Source organism: Pelodiscus sinensis, chromosome 19 (genome assembly GCF_052426305.1).
Source record: "Pelodiscus sinensis isolate ZL-2025 chromosome 19, ASM5242630v1, whole genome shotgun sequence".
Taxonomy (NCBI): domain Eukaryota; kingdom Metazoa; phylum Chordata; order Testudines; family Trionychidae; genus Pelodiscus; species Pelodiscus sinensis.
Window position 1 is genome coordinate 27101771 of NC_143070.1, and position 14793 is coordinate 27116563.

The 14793-nt window shown below is 54.0% G+C and overlaps 5 non-coding genes across 5 annotated transcripts; 2 read left to right on the plus strand and 3 right to left on the minus strand.

Moving 5' to 3' along the window:
* The first annotated feature begins 1244 nt into the window (after nucleotides 1-1244).
* On the plus strand, nucleotides 1245-1326 carry TRNAS-GCU (transfer RNA serine (anticodon GCU)). Its single transcript has one exon. It is a non-coding gene; the product is annotated as a tRNA-Ser (tRNA).
* Nucleotides 1327-5047: 3721 nt separating this feature from the next.
* TRNAL-UAA (transfer RNA leucine (anticodon UAA)) lies at nucleotides 5048-5130 on the minus strand. Its single transcript has one exon. It is a non-coding gene; the product is annotated as a tRNA-Leu (tRNA).
* Nucleotides 5131-6564: 1434 nt separating this feature from the next.
* Nucleotides 6565-6646, minus strand: TRNAS-AGA (transfer RNA serine (anticodon AGA)). Its single transcript has one exon. It is a non-coding gene; the product is annotated as a tRNA-Ser (tRNA).
* Nucleotides 6647-12076: 5430 nt separating this feature from the next.
* On the plus strand, nucleotides 12077-12149 carry TRNAF-GAA (transfer RNA phenylalanine (anticodon GAA)). The gene has a single exon. It is a non-coding gene; the product is annotated as a tRNA-Phe (tRNA).
* A 1008-nt stretch (nucleotides 12150-13157) lies between these two features.
* Nucleotides 13158-13239, minus strand: TRNAS-CGA (transfer RNA serine (anticodon CGA)). The gene has a single exon. It is a non-coding gene; the product is annotated as a tRNA-Ser (tRNA).
* Nucleotides 13240-14793: the final 1554 nt, after the last annotated feature.

Sequence of the window (14793 nt, forward strand, 5' to 3'; positions counted from 1 at the left end):
AGACACGTCTCAAGAGCAAGCCCCTTGTTTCAAACCATAACGGGCTCGCTATTCCGACGTCCCTGCATGGCAGGACGAGGGAGGGATGTTTTGGAATAGTGATTTATTTCAAAGTAAGTGCTGTGTAGCCAGCCCCAAATTACAAAATAAGCTATTTCAAAATAGGCGCATTGATTATTTTGAACTATGGGACGCACCCCTAGTGAGTTAGAGCTGAACTCTGCCCCCAGCTCCCTGCTCCCTCCACCCACGTACTGACTCCCTCGCTGCCATGGGACTGTTTGCATTGGCCTCGTCTCTCTGTAGCCAGGCTTCAGCCAGGACTGAGACTCAGGCAGGAGAATGTGACCCGGCTCCCTGCACCTGGGCCCTGCATTTCTCATCCCTTCAGAGACACTTGCTAGTGGAGGAATAAATCACAGTCACATGAGTGTAGATTATGAAACTTTGTTGTTATTGTTGCCTTGGAAACTCCCCACAGACCTTCCCCTGGGGGCCCCGGCAGCCCGCTCACACTGCACAGCTCACTTCGAGGTGGGGGTGCTGTGTAGACGTGCCCATCCTGTTGAGGGCCAGCCTGCTGGGGGGAGGCTCCGGCCACTTCCTTTCCTTGTCTCTCTCAGGCTGTGTCTACACTGCAGGACTACGTCTACACTGCAGGCTTTTTGTGTAAGAGCAACTGCTCTTGTGTAAAAACTTGCAGAGCGTCTACACTGCAGGCAGGTTCTTGCGCAAGTAAATTTATAGTGCAGCACCAGACAGCAGGGCTTCTTGCGCAAGAATTATTCCTCTCCCTGTGAGGAATAAGTCCTCTTGTGCAAGAACTCGTCCACAAGGAGGCAGTGTGGATGGGCAACAGGGGTTTCTTGCTCAAGAAAGCCCGATATCTAAAATGCCCGTCAGAGCTTTCCTGCGCAGGAGAGCGTCCATACTACCATGTGCGCTCTTGCAGAAAAGCACTTCTCTTGTGCAACAGCACATGGCAGTGCAGAGACACTGTTGCGCAAGACCTTTTGCACAAGAACTCTTGCACAAAACAGTTCTTGAGCAAGAAGTCTGCAGGGTAGATGTAGCCAGGGGGTGTTTGGGTTTGTTACCAGCACTGAGCTTCGTACAACAAACCAGGGAACATTGTGAAAAGCCAAAACCTTCCCACCCTGGGTGTCCTTGGCCAGTCAGCAAGTGGCAGAAAGGTTCCCTGAAGAGCTGACTTCAGGTGATTTGAAACAAACCCTAACAGCTCTGGTGAGGTGGCCGAGTGGTTAAGGCGATGGACTGCTAATCCATTGTGCTCTGCATGCAGGGGTTTGAATCCCCTCCTCATTGGGTGTTTGCAGCCCTTTCTCTTGCCTCTCCCAGAGGTTCAGTGCCAGCCCCTCCTGTATCCCTGCCTGCCCCAGCCCCTCCCACTGCAGCCTGGGGAAAGGGGAAATCTCCGCAGAGACACTCCCAGCTGGGACCCTCAATCCCTTCTGCCCTCAAGGGGAAACCTCACAAAGGAGATTCCAGGCAGCCAGGCCATGGGGGTCTCTGAGATGCCCCAGCCCTGCAGCCTGTCCCACTTGGCTGTTGCCATGGTCCCTCTGTGAGGTCACTGCCTCCCAGCCAATGAGCTGAGGTGCTGCACAAGGCCCTTGTGATGTCACTGCTGCCTTGCAGGCTCATGTCCTGCCCCTGGCCAGCACCTTGGCATGTGTGAGCTGCTCTCTCTGCCCCACTCACTCAGGGCTGGTTCTGGGGCTCAAGCAGGGAACATCAGAGGCTGCTCAGGGGGCCACATTGCTAGGCCAGGGGTCCTCCTGTGGGGCTGTGAGTGTTGCTGTCCCTGCTGTACAGACAAAGCCATAGAGCCTCAGGAGGCTGCAGTGGTGGGAGACACTTCCCTGGTTTCGGGAGGGAGACGAGACGTCAAGGCTCATGACTCGGAGCCAGCTATAGATACCCATGGAAAGCTGATTTTCGGAGGGGTGTGATCAGCCCTTTCTGTGTATCTGGCTTCTTCAAAGGGATTAAATCAGGAGCTAAAAGTTGAAGAAGGAACATTTAGAAGGTGAATTTCTGTCTCTGGCACTGTCCCACCTGGGGTGACAGTTTCCTCTCATTCCTCTCATTGACAAAGAATTTACATTCCTCTGCTTTCTGAGACTGTTGGCAAGGATGCTCCACAGTGGTTCTCTCTCTCTACAGAAGCTGTTCAGACCCCTCACTAGCCAATGCTGGTGTTAGGTGCAGCTCTGAGTGCTAAAAACCCAGGTGTACAAAGTCAGAATGAAGGGAAGCATTTTGCTTTAGCAGAGCAGGGTCTGTCTGGAGACACATCTCAGGTGGGAGGGACCCTCACTGACCCCCAGAGTGTGACTGGTCCTAACAAGGGATTTGCCCTGAAAGCAGCAGAGCTGGGGCAGCACAGGGAGTCCTGGGAGATGAAGCAGCTGGAGGGAGCCAGGAGAGCAGAGGCCAGCCTGAGAGCTGAGAGCTGGGAGTCAGAGGTGCCCACTGCACTTTCACCTCATAGGTCCCATGGTGTAAGGGGCAGCACTCAGGGCTCTGAATCCTGCAATCTGAGTTCAAGTCTCAGTGGGACCTGCTGGGGCTCAGCTGGTTGTTACGGGTGGGAGGGGTCTGATGCCATTACAGCTGCAGGGCAGGTCACCCACCTGGCCCCTGAGCTCAGAAGAGGCTCTTGAGCAAGAAGGAGCATCTACACTGCCTGTTCTTGCGCAAGAAAAGCCTCTAGGGCAATGCTGTTACACCTATTATTTTTCAGGAAGAACAGCATTGCGCAAGAGGGTTTTCCTTGCGCAAGAAGGGGCATCAGACCCCCCCCCCTCCCACCCGCCTGCTCTGTCTGGAGATGGAGCTCCAGTGGCCTCAGACACCCAGCAAGAGGAACAAAACTCTCTTTACTGAACCTCAGTGCATGGAAGCTGAAGCACCTGAACCTTGTAACAACCAGCTGAGCCCCAGCAGGCGCCACTGAGATTTGAACTCAGATTGCAGGATTCAGAGACCTGAGTGCTGCCCCTTACACCATGGGACCAGTGGTGTGAAAGTGCAGTGGGCACCTCTGACTCTCAGCTCTCAGGCTGGCCTCTGCTCTCCTGGCTCCCTCCAGCTGCTTCATCTCCCAGGACTCTCTATCCTGCCCCAGCTCTGCTGCTTTCAGGGCAAATCCCTTGTTAGGACCAGTCACACTCTGGGGTCAGTGAGGGTCCCTTCCACCTGGGATGTGAGTCACACAAAAGCCTCGTTTCCTGCTCCATTCCCAACACTGGATGCAAACACATGGTTGCTCTGGGGGTGTAACAAGTGCCCCCTTAAAAAGCTCATCAATTGAAATGAAACTTTTACATCTCCAGCTGTGTCAGACTTTGGATTTCTATTGAACAGGGATTCTTCAAATGACCACAAACCCCTATCGTGCTCTAGTGCCAATGCACATAAACCAGACAAACCCGTCCCTCAGCTGGAACCAATTCAAACCGGCTCTGTGTGTGTGTCTGGTTTCTGTTTCCATCCATTCAACAAGGGTGTGATCTGATCTGGATGCCCATTGGCTCGTCCTTACTCTCCTTTGGCCGTGTCCTCCAAAAGAACAAGAACCACGTCCAGCTGGGGAGGAATGGCCACAATCAATCTTACAGCTTTTGATTTAGCAAGTCCAACTAAGACTCACTAAATCAAACCCAGAGGCCACCTCCACCAGCTTCCAGCACTTCTGCTCTTTGCCCCCTTTGGCTTCCCGCTGTGGGGACATGGCCAACTCCAGCTACGTAGGGAGGGATGGCAGGGAGAGCAGACACATTGGCCAGGCACCACTGGGGGCTGCCTCCCTCACCTCCCCCACACCCAGCAGCTGCTTGGCCAGCTTAGTCACGGGGCTGCTCTCTGGGACTTCTCTCCCAGCTCCTCCACTTGTTGCCATTGCCCATCCCAAGGGAGGAGGGAACGAGAGTCACTCTCCACGGTTGCAGGAGCTGCAGAGGTTGCACTCGCAGGGTCTCTGGGCACTGACACCCCCAGGGAATCACAAAGGCACATGGCGCTGGTTCCCCTGTCCCAGCAATTGCAGTCAGAGCCCTGCCTTGCCACTGCCAGGTACAGCAGCCTCTCAGGGGTTCGGTTGGAGTCCACAGGCTGGGGCCCGGCCTCCTTCAGTTTGGTCCCATCCTGAGGCCACAAAACTGACAACAGGGAATTCCTTTGCCCTGCAGCAATCTCTGTTGGCCAAAGGGTTAGCAACCGAATATTTGCCCAAGTTTAAGTACAGCAGCAGAAGACACTGGGATGTGTGTTTCTGTGTGTAGTGGTTATCACATTTGCCCAACCTGTGAAAGGTCTCTGGTTCAGAAACAGTGGGTCTTCTCTTATTGCAGTTCCCTTTGATACTCCCCAAAGCAGTTTCTATGCCCTGCTCTCTGGTGCAGAAAGAGACAGCTAAATAGGTTAGGCTGAAAAGGGAGGAGGCAGGGCTGGGGCTGAGACTTCTTAGTGGTACCTTGCCTGGGATCAGGTCATTGCAGCCTCACAGTCCAGGACCCACCCTGGAAGTGCCTCATTTCAAGAGGGATAAGGGATCTTTCGGGAAAGGCTTTATTTTTCAAAAGGTCAGCGTCTAGACTGGCGCTTTTCTCCGACAAAAAAAATGGCAGCCATTAGCAATTGCGATACATCTAATTTACATCCCTTTTCTGAAAAAGGGATGTAGTCTAGACGTAGCCAAGAAGTTTTACAGTAAAGCGTGGTAAGAGAGGGCTTCTTGCATAAAAGGGCAGTGTGGACATGGGACAGGTGTTTCTTGTGCAAGAAAGCTCTATGGCTAAGATGGCCATCAGAGCGTCCACACTGCCATGGATGTTCTTGCTCAAAAGCACAGCTCACCACAGCTCACACATGCCAGGGTGGACGTGTTCTTGCATAAGAACCCTTGCGCAAGATACCGCCAGTGCAGACATAGCCAAAGGGACTTTTGGAGATGAAGTCCAGTCCCCTGCCTCACAGCAGGACAAAGCACCATCCAGATTGATGTCTCTCCAAAATGGGAAACTACCAGGAGTGGGGTTTGAACCCATGCAGACAAACATCTATTAGATCTTAAGTCCAATGCCTTAACCACTCGGCCATCCTGGTGATACTTGGGCAGCTGGAAGGGTGAAAGTTCTCTCTCCAGACAGCCCAGGGACTCACTCTCAGAGCATCTGCCCGTCCCATCTCTGTGCCAGGACTTCCTGCCGCGAGGGCGAGAGAGTCGCCCGCTCCCCCCAGTGAGGAGGGAAAAAGGGAAACCAAACAAGACAAAACCCAGCGTCCCCAGGGATTCCGAGGGACAAAGACCTGGTGGGGAAAATCTCCCCGCCCTTCACCCAGGCTGCGTCTAGATTGGCATGATTTTCCGGAAGTGCTTTAACGACATGCGGCCCCACTGCCAAACATCCTGGACAGAGAATTACAGGCCAGACAAGCCACTTATCACAGCCAGAGTAGCTCAGTTGGGAGAGTGTTAGACTGAAGCTCTGAGGGTTCCTGGTTTAATCCCAGGCTTTCGTGTGTGCTAATAGTGGCTAATAACTTCAAGTTCAGGGGTTTGCTTAGAGCTGTCATCACAAGCTGCCCTGTAGGAGAAAAGCTGAGCTGCAACCTGGGGCTCTGTTCTGCCAGGGGGCAGGTACAAGGGTTAAGCTGGGGGGGGAAATCAGCTGACCCCACAAGAAACACTCCCTGTTGACCTGGCTGAAAGATGGTACCACATTAGCAGGTTGTTAGCACCAATGTGCCTGCTCTCCCCCCTCCCACCCCCCTGCAGCACTAGAGATGTCAGGCAGCTCTGTCCTCCCAGCCTGGGGCTGTCTGTCTGGGAGACACACTGGCCCCTGGCTTTCTAGGACTGTTCCTTGGTTTACTCAGCCTGGGAGTTGGGTTTATCCCTATCCCCAAGCAGCAGGAGCTGTGTTTACCTGGGGAGCCACAAATCAGAGCAGAACCCCCTTTCCTGTTCTGAGTTTCTGCTTTGAAGAAGGGGCCTTTTCACATTAAGCAAACAGGATAACCACCCCCCCCCCCCCCCCCGGGCTTGACAGTAGACAAACTTTGGACACTTGGACAATTATTCTGTTACTAATTCTTTGGCCAAGGCAGAGCAAGAGCAGGGAACAAGACCCCCTTCCCCCCAACAATACTTCTCTAGACCCTTTGCTCCCAACACAGGGAAGGGAGGGGGGGGCTGTGTGCCGGGAGAGGAGTGACCCACATCATATCCCCAGCATTTCTGCCCTTCATCGATGGATCTTTGCGGGCAGGCCCAGACGCTCCATCCTCTCACTCAACTCCTATCACACACTGGAGCAGGGCAGCCCCCAGGGGTAGGGCTGACCCATGGGGTGCTGGGCAAGGGGCAGAGGCTGCCGGAGCTGAGAGTTTCCCTAGAGCTCAGGGACCCATAATGAGGCACCATGCCCCGTGTGTCTCTCAGAAGGCGCAGAAAGGGATTGACTGGGGACAGGGAGAGTGGCCCAGGGTTTGTGCAGCTTGTTGCTCTGGTTAGGGCTGCGGCCAAAACTCTAGCCTCGCTGTGAGCAGGATTTGAACCTGCGCAGGGAAACCCTATTGGATTTCTAGTCCAACACCTTAACCACTCGGCCACCACAGCTGTGAAGTTCCCAGCGCCCCAGGGCCAGGGAAACTGGTAAATAATCCCAGTACCTGGCCTGACATCACCTGCCCCACAGAATTCAAAGGGCAAACCTGGCTCCCAAAACACAGGGGGAAGCTTGGGGGCTGTGACAGACCGGGCCGTGTCTGGGCACAGCTAAGGGCATCCGCTCAGGGCGAATTGCTCAAATCCGGGGTTCCTTACAGCCCCCGACTGGCAACCTCTCCACACAGGCCACAAACCAGTCTCACAGAGCGCTTCAGCTGCCTGCCTGAAGTCTCCCGAGCAAAACCCCTCCGACACCCCAGCAATATCTGTGCCCCAGATGGCCCCGGGCCTATACACAGGTGGGGGGTCCTAGCACCCAATCCCACCTACCCCGAACAAGTCCTGTCCGGTTCCAAGAAACCAGCCACAGATCCCTGGTCAATTTACCCTCTGGATCTTACCCACAAATCACGCTGGGCCAATCCTTTAGAATCTAAAACTAAAGGTTTATTATTACAAGAAAGAAAAGCATGAGAGTAAGGTTATTAAAGTACAGTACGTTACATGCACCGAATCTCCCAGTCCTCGATGCAGGCTCTAGCAGAGATGTTGCAGCTGCTGGTTTAAAAGTTCTTATTGCACATCCTACGATCAGGATGGGTCCACAGGTCTTCCAGGCTCTTCAATCCCTGCAGTGCTGCCTCTGGGATGAAGTGCTGAGCTGAGAACAAAATGGCATCGACCACATGGCCTCTTTATACTCCTTCCTGGCCTCTTCTAGTCTGCAGCAAGTCACCTGGTCAGAGGCCAATCTCTATATTTCCTGCTGGCTGCCCTCAGGTGACAAATCCCATTCTTTGGGTGTGTCCATAGCCTATTGAGAGCCATTGTTCCACAGGGCTTTGCTACTCAGCCTGTCCATAGCCATGCTTAACCACATTCGCAGAAATATTCAGCTTCCACACAGATTACAGATTCCTACCTACACACACAGACATTATACACTCACATAAATAGCGTACATAAGATCAACAAACAATAATCTCCCATTCAATACCCCACATGGCTCCCCCCACACCAATTTCTGGGGCCAACACCCCCACCTAGGGGTGCAGCAGCGATCTGGCTGCTTCCCTCCAATTCAGCAACGTGACACCCCCAACGCAAAATTGATGCAGGAAGTGATGCCAGTAACATCACTGAGGGCATCACAGGCCTCCCCCGTCAAAATGGTGGTGTGCCTCAGTTTCCTTCTTACACAGGACCTTCTGGCTGGAACCCTTTTTGTCCTGTAAGAAGTTCCAAGACCAGTTACAAGTGTTAACCACGAAATAGCAACATTACAATGTTCCCTTACATACCGTCTGTCGTTTGGTACATCTCCAGACAGATTACATGGTATTTTCATAAGCTCATGCACACTGTATACCGTTACAATTCTCTGCAACAATAATCCATTGGTTACAAGAATTAACATCAGTAACAAAAACAATCCTATATCAGGTGTATATTGACATTCCCCATCATGCCCCTTCTCTGGCCCCACACCATTGCAGTTTTTTCCCTTCAGGTTCAACCTGCAAATCTTCTATGTCAAAGCAAGTCCTGCCCCTCCCCCTTGTCCTCTGGGCTCCAGGCCTGAAACCTCTGGCCAGACCAAGACAAAGGGCTGGCTGGGCGTGACTCCCTGGCTCACAATGGCCCTGGAATTCTCCCCCTTCCCCCACTCAGTGGGGTAACAGCAGTAAGCTGTAGACTCCCAAGTCTCTCCTCTGTCCCTCTCTAACCTCTGTTTCCACATGGAACCAGATATCAACCTCCCTGATTGAGTATGAGTGTCCACCGTGTCCAGAGATGGGAGCCTAATCGCCATCTCCTGCATCCTAGGGAGAGTGACCACACAGCTGTTCTGCTCTGCATACTTGGCTACCCAGCCCTTCTCCTGAATCTGAGACACTAAGTTCCCACTCTCCTCCTTCACCTGGGAACAATCCTGTCCCACACACACTGACTTCCCAGCAAGCTGGTCACACACAGTCACTGGGTTAGCAGCCTGCTCCAGTTCTCTGGATGTTCCTGCCTCATCTGGAACAATCCTCAGTCCCTCTGAGACTTCTCCACCACCATCCACACAGGGTTTCCCATAACCCAAGTTATTGGAGTCACTGTTAACAGACAAGTTCTGTCTGTCAGGCACTGCAACAAGTGCCTCACACAAGAAGCTGCTGCCTTTTACAGGCAGAGCTTTCTCCTGAATACCTTCTCCCAGCAAGGCCCTGTCACCTCTCTCAGTTACTGCAAACTGCTCTCTACAAGCACTGCCAGGACTCTCTTCCCTATGAGCTTCCTTAGGAAACAGTTTACCTTCCTCTGGCTCCACAGCAGCATTACCCTGCTGAGCCACAACCAACTCCTCCCACAATTCCCTTACTCCCTGAGTTATCTCTGGCCCCTCAGGTGGATTCACAGATAATCCCCTCTCAGGCACACAGACAGACCCACAAGAGACAGGGTCAGAAGCACCTTCACTCCCCGTGCAACTCTCTAGATGGCTGTAAACTTCCACACCATCATTAGGCTCCAGCGTTAACATGCCCTCAATCTCTCCTTGTGCCTGGGCTAAGGGGTAACCGTGATCCCACAGAGTTGCTCCCCCCTCTTCCAGCAACACAGCAGCATCAGGCACAATATCAGGGTCACCACTGTCTGGTCTCTGGGATTCTGGCAAAACACTGACTGACTCTACCTGAGTCACCTCATCCCTCTCCCCAGCAGACACAAACCTTGGGCCACCCCCTTCCTGGGCCTTAGCCATATCCAGACCCAACTCTGGGACAACAACACTGCTCTCAGCCTTCACAGGCTGTGGGGCACCTTCCTCAGACAAAGGAAGAAACTCTTCCCCACACACAGCCAGACAACCAGAGACAGTTTCTCCCTTGTCCCAACACCCCTGGCTAATCTCAGGCATACAGCTAGACACTGAGACAGCTTCCTTTACTGCCCCACTGCTACTTCCACCAGCCAAATTGCCAGCTTGCACACACTGTGCTTCACACAACTCAATTTCAGCTTGTGCAGGTTCAATTCCACAAACCTCACCAGCCACCAACTCCTCAACTAAGACTTCACTCTGGCCAGCCACTCCAGACTGCCCCAGAGAAACATTTCCCTGACTTCTGGGCTCTTCCTGCCCCGGTTCTGATTCCAGCCTTACCTCTGAGGCATCAGATGGGCCCTCACCCACAGGCTCACTGCGGGTCCTGATCCCAAAGCTCAATTGACCAAGATCTGTGGACCCTGCTCGCTGCGCCACTGTGACGGACCAGGCTGTGTCTGGGCACAGCTGAGGGCATCCACTCAGGGCGAATTGCTCAAATCCGGGGCTCCTTACAGTCCCCCTGACTGGCGACCTCTCCAAACAGGCCACAAACCAGTCTCACAGAGTGCTTCAGCAGCCTGCCTGAAGCCTCCCGAGCAAAACCCCTCCAACACCCCAGCAATATCCGTGCCCCAGATGGCCCCGGGCCTATACACAGGTGGGGGGTCCTAGCACCCAATCCCACCTACCCCGAACAAGTTCTGTCCGGTTCCAAGAAACCAGCCACAGATCCCTGGTCAATTTACCCTCTGGACCTTACCCACAAATCACGCTGGGCCAATCCTTTAGAATCTATATCTAAAGGTTTATTATTACAAGAAAGAAAAGCCTGAGAGTAAGGTTATTAAAGTACAGTACGTTACATGCACCGAATCTCCCAGTTCTCAATGCAGGCTCTAGCAGAGATGTTGCAGCTGCTGGTTTAAAAGTTCTTATTGCACATCCTACGATCAGGATGGGTTCACAGGTCTTCCGGGCTCTTCAATCCCTGCAGTGCTGCCTCTGGGATGAAGTGCTGAGCTGAGAACAAAATGGCATTGACCGCATGGCCTCTTTATACCTCCTTCCTGGCCTCTTCTTGTATGCAGCAAGTCACCTGGTCAGAGGCCAATCTCTATGTTCCCTGCTGGCTGCCCTCAGGTGACAAATCCCATTCTTTGGGTGTGTCCATAGCCTATTGAGAGCCATTGTTCCACAGGGCTTTGTTACTTAGCCTGTCCATAGCCATGCTTAACCACATTCACAGAAATATTCAGCTTCCACACAGATTACAGATTCCTACCTACACACATAGACATTATACACTCACATAAATAGCGTACATAAGATCAACAAACAATAAGCTCCCATTCAATACCCCACATGGCTCCCTTTCATACCAATTTCTGGGGCCAGCACCCCCACCTAGGGGTGCAGCAGCGATCTGGCTGCTTCCCTCCAATTCGGTAATGTGACACCCTGGTCCTGCCTCCCCCTTGACTCAGCACTCAGGGCACGTCAACACAGCTGCTGTTAAGAGTCCTCTGGTGCTGCCAGGGAGGGGCCTCACTGCGAGAGCCGCCTGGGCAGGTTCCTGCCACAGAGACACGTCCCAGAGCAGGACGGATGCTCAGACCGACACTGAGTGTTGCTCAGCGCTGGGGTGAGACAGGGAAGAACAAACGGGTCTAACGGCGCCAGCAGCCTTTCAGAACAGCCCCCGGCCCCACCCCAAGTACCCTCTGCCCCTGCTGGGTTCCGCTGGGCACTGCCTGGATTCAGGCCTCCCCAGTGCCAGCCTAAGGGCTCTGGGGAGACATGGCAGCTGTGGCGCTGGGCTGCTGCACAGCTTAGAGCAGGGGTGGGCAATGAGTTTTCATGGGGAACTGCTCCCAGGGCTGCACTTTTCCATGCTATTAACGGGGGCAGGGGGGCTCTGGGTTGCAGGTTGGTGCAGACAGGAGCTTGGGGCAGAGGACTGGGGTGCAGGAACGGTTGCAGCATGTTGGGTTGTGACTTGGGGCAGAGGATTGGGGTGCAGGATCTGGGAGGGGTGAGGGTTCAGGATGGGGGCAGAGGGTTTGGTTTATGTGGGGTACCTGTGGGTTGAGGGAAGGGAGGGGCTGGGGTGCCAGAGGCAGGCTCTGGCTGGGAGACTTACGTGGCTCACTCCCAGCCAGCCTGGGTGAATAAGAGCTTGTGGGGACTGGCCAGGGCTTCAAGCAGGCAGCTCCCATTGGCCACAAACAAGCTGGGAGCAGGGACCAGGCCTGAAGCCTTTTCCTCTACAGCTGAGAGACACAAAGGGCCCAGCAGCCCCTTCTCTCAGCTGTGCGTGGGGGCAGGGCGAGCAGGGAATCTGCCTGAGGCTTCTTGCTGCCATGTTGGGTGGCTTCATGGGCTGGATCCAGCCCGCTGGCCTGTATTGCCCAGGCCTGGCTTAGAGGGAATCTGGGCTGTGGGGGAGGGGCGATGTGGACAGGCCAGTCTCACCTTCCTGGGCAGGGCATGACGACATGCGGCCCAGCTACACAATGTCCCAGACAGAGAATTACAGGCCAGACAGGTGTCTTATCACGGCCAAAGTAGCTCAGTGGGGAGAGCATTAGACTGAAGATCTAAAGGTCCCTGGTTCAATCCCAGGCTTTGGCATGTGCTGATAGGGGCTAATAACTTCAAGTTGATGGGTTTGTTTAAAGCTGTCATCACAAGCTGCCCTGCAGGAGGAAAGTTGAGTTGCAGTGTCACTTGGGGGAAATCTGGTAAGGCCACAAGAAATACTCCCTGTTGGCCTGGCTGGAACATGGCACCACATGAGCATGTTGCTGGCACTAATGTGCTCCCCTGGGCCTGAGGAGTGTAAGAGATGGGGGGCCCTCTGAGCCTGGGACTGTCTGTTTGATGGACACACACTGGCCCCTCCCTTGCTTTGTAAGACAGGGCCTCTTGCTGTTCTGTGGCTACTCGGTTGTTGGGCTTATCGCAGCAGGAGCTGTGTGTTTACCTGGGAAGCCCCAATAAGATCAGAGCTCCCAACATTTCTGCTTGGCTTTGAACTAGGAGCCTTTTGCATTGTGCATATTAAGCAAACAGCAAACACCATAACCACCACACCACAGAAACATTAACATACTTGTCAGTTCTTGTCAGTTTTTTTCTGTACATAAACTTGGACAAATATTCTGTTACTAATTCTTTGGCCAAGGTCTTGGGGGGAAGTTGCAGAGCTAGCGCAGGAAACAAGACCCGCGCCCTCCCCCCCCCAAACAAACACACACACACACACACACACACACACAATACTTCTCTAGACCTTTGCTCCCAACACAGGGCCGGGGGGAGGGGTGACCCAAATCACATCCCCAACATTTCTGCCCTTAATAGATGGACCTTTGCAGGCAGCCCCAGACACTCCATCCTCTCAACAACTATCACACACTGGAGCAGGGCAGCCCCCAGGGGTAGGGCTGAGCCATGGGGTGCTGGGCAAGGGGCAGAGGCTGCAGGAGCTGAGAGTTTCCCTAGAGCTCAGGGACCCACGATGAGGCCCCATGTCCCACGTCTCTCTCGGAAGGCGCAGAAAGGGATTGACTGGGGAGAGTGGCTCAGGGGTTGTGCAGCTTGTTGCCCTGGTTAGGGGTGTGGCCAAAACACAGGCCTCGCTGTGAGCAGGATTTGAACCTGCGCAGGGAAACCCTATTGGATTTCTAGTCCAACACCTTAACCACTCGGCCATCACAGCTCTGAGTGCAACAGTGCCCCAGGGCCAGGGAAACTGGTAAATAATCCCAGTGCCCAGGCCTGACATCACCTGCCCCACAGAATTCACATGGGGAACCTGGATCCCTGAGCACAGGGGGAGCTTGGGGGCTCCTTGCTGGGCCGTGGGGTGAAGCATCAAACCAGCCCCCTCCTGTGGGCCTGTGAGTGTTGCTGTCCCTGCTGTACAGACAGGGCCATAGAGCCAGGGAGAGGTTCACTAAATGGGCCAAGGTCACCCAGTGAGTTAGAGCCCAGCTCTGCCCCCAGCTCCCTGCCCCACCCACCGACGTGCTGACTCCCTCGCTGCCAGGGGGCTGTTTGCATTTGCCTCTTTTGTTTTCTTTTCTGCTGTGAGACATTGGGACAGTTGGCCAGGGCATCCCGCAGTTGCCATCTCCCTCTGTGCAGGTGCTGTCCAGAGCCCCGACTAGCAAACGCTGACACTGCTGTTAGGTCCAGACCAGAGGGGAGTGTTTAAGGGTTATTTCGGAAGAAGGGTTTTCTCCCCAAATAACTGCATCTAAACAGTGTTTTTTATTTCAAAATAAAGTATTTTGAAACAGCACCCGGACACGATTATGCAAATGTAGCGCAGGATATTTAAATCCCGGTTTCATTTACAATTTTGAATGTCTCCATTTGCATCCCTCTCCTGAAGGAGACTGCAAGTGTCGACATGTCCTGGGAGTTGCAACCTCCCAGCACTCACCTGATATTCCCTCCCTGCTGCCTGAAGACATTTGGGAGTCCTCCTGCATCTCCTGGTGGTGCAGGTCATCAGCGTTGTCATCCTGAAGCTGCAGCCGCTGCTGCCCAGGTGTCTCCATCCCAGACTCCACAACTCTCCCTGGAGACAGGGGCTCCCCACACCCCAGGATTCGGTCCAGTTCCTCACAGTATGCACAGTGCTGCGGTGCTTCCCCAGAGCGGGACCTGCCCTCACAGGCCCTCACATACCCCTCCCGCAATTCGTTGACCTTGGGTCTGACTTGGTCTAGGATGCAGGAGGGGGGAGGTGGCCTTTCTCTGCAAGGCCATCAGCCATTGGGCCATATGTTAGATAATTTCATGGAGGTTAGGTCCATAAAAGGCTATTAGCCAGGGGATAAAATGGTGTCCCAGGCCTCTGTTTGTCAGAGGCTGGAGAGGGATGGCAGGAGACAAATCGCTTGATCATTGTCTTCGGTCCACCCTCTCTGGGGCACCTGGTGCTGGCCACTGTCGGCAGACAGGACACTGGGCTAGACGGACCTTTGGTCTGACCCAGTACGGCCGTTCTGATGTTCTTATGTTCATAAATGTTGTTCGTCCACCTGGACTGCAGGGCCTGCAGAGACTCCCCCTCGGATCACAGCTCCAAGAGGGTCTTTATCTCTGGCCCAGACACTGACAGTGCCCAGTGTTTCTGCCCCTTGCTTGGTCCTGTGACCAGGGCTGGATTAAGGCCTGGGCTAGCTGGGCAGCCGCCCTTTATAGCTGCCATCAGACGCCGTGTTCCCGGCTCCCGGATTGCGGGCTGCAGTAGCTCCCAGCA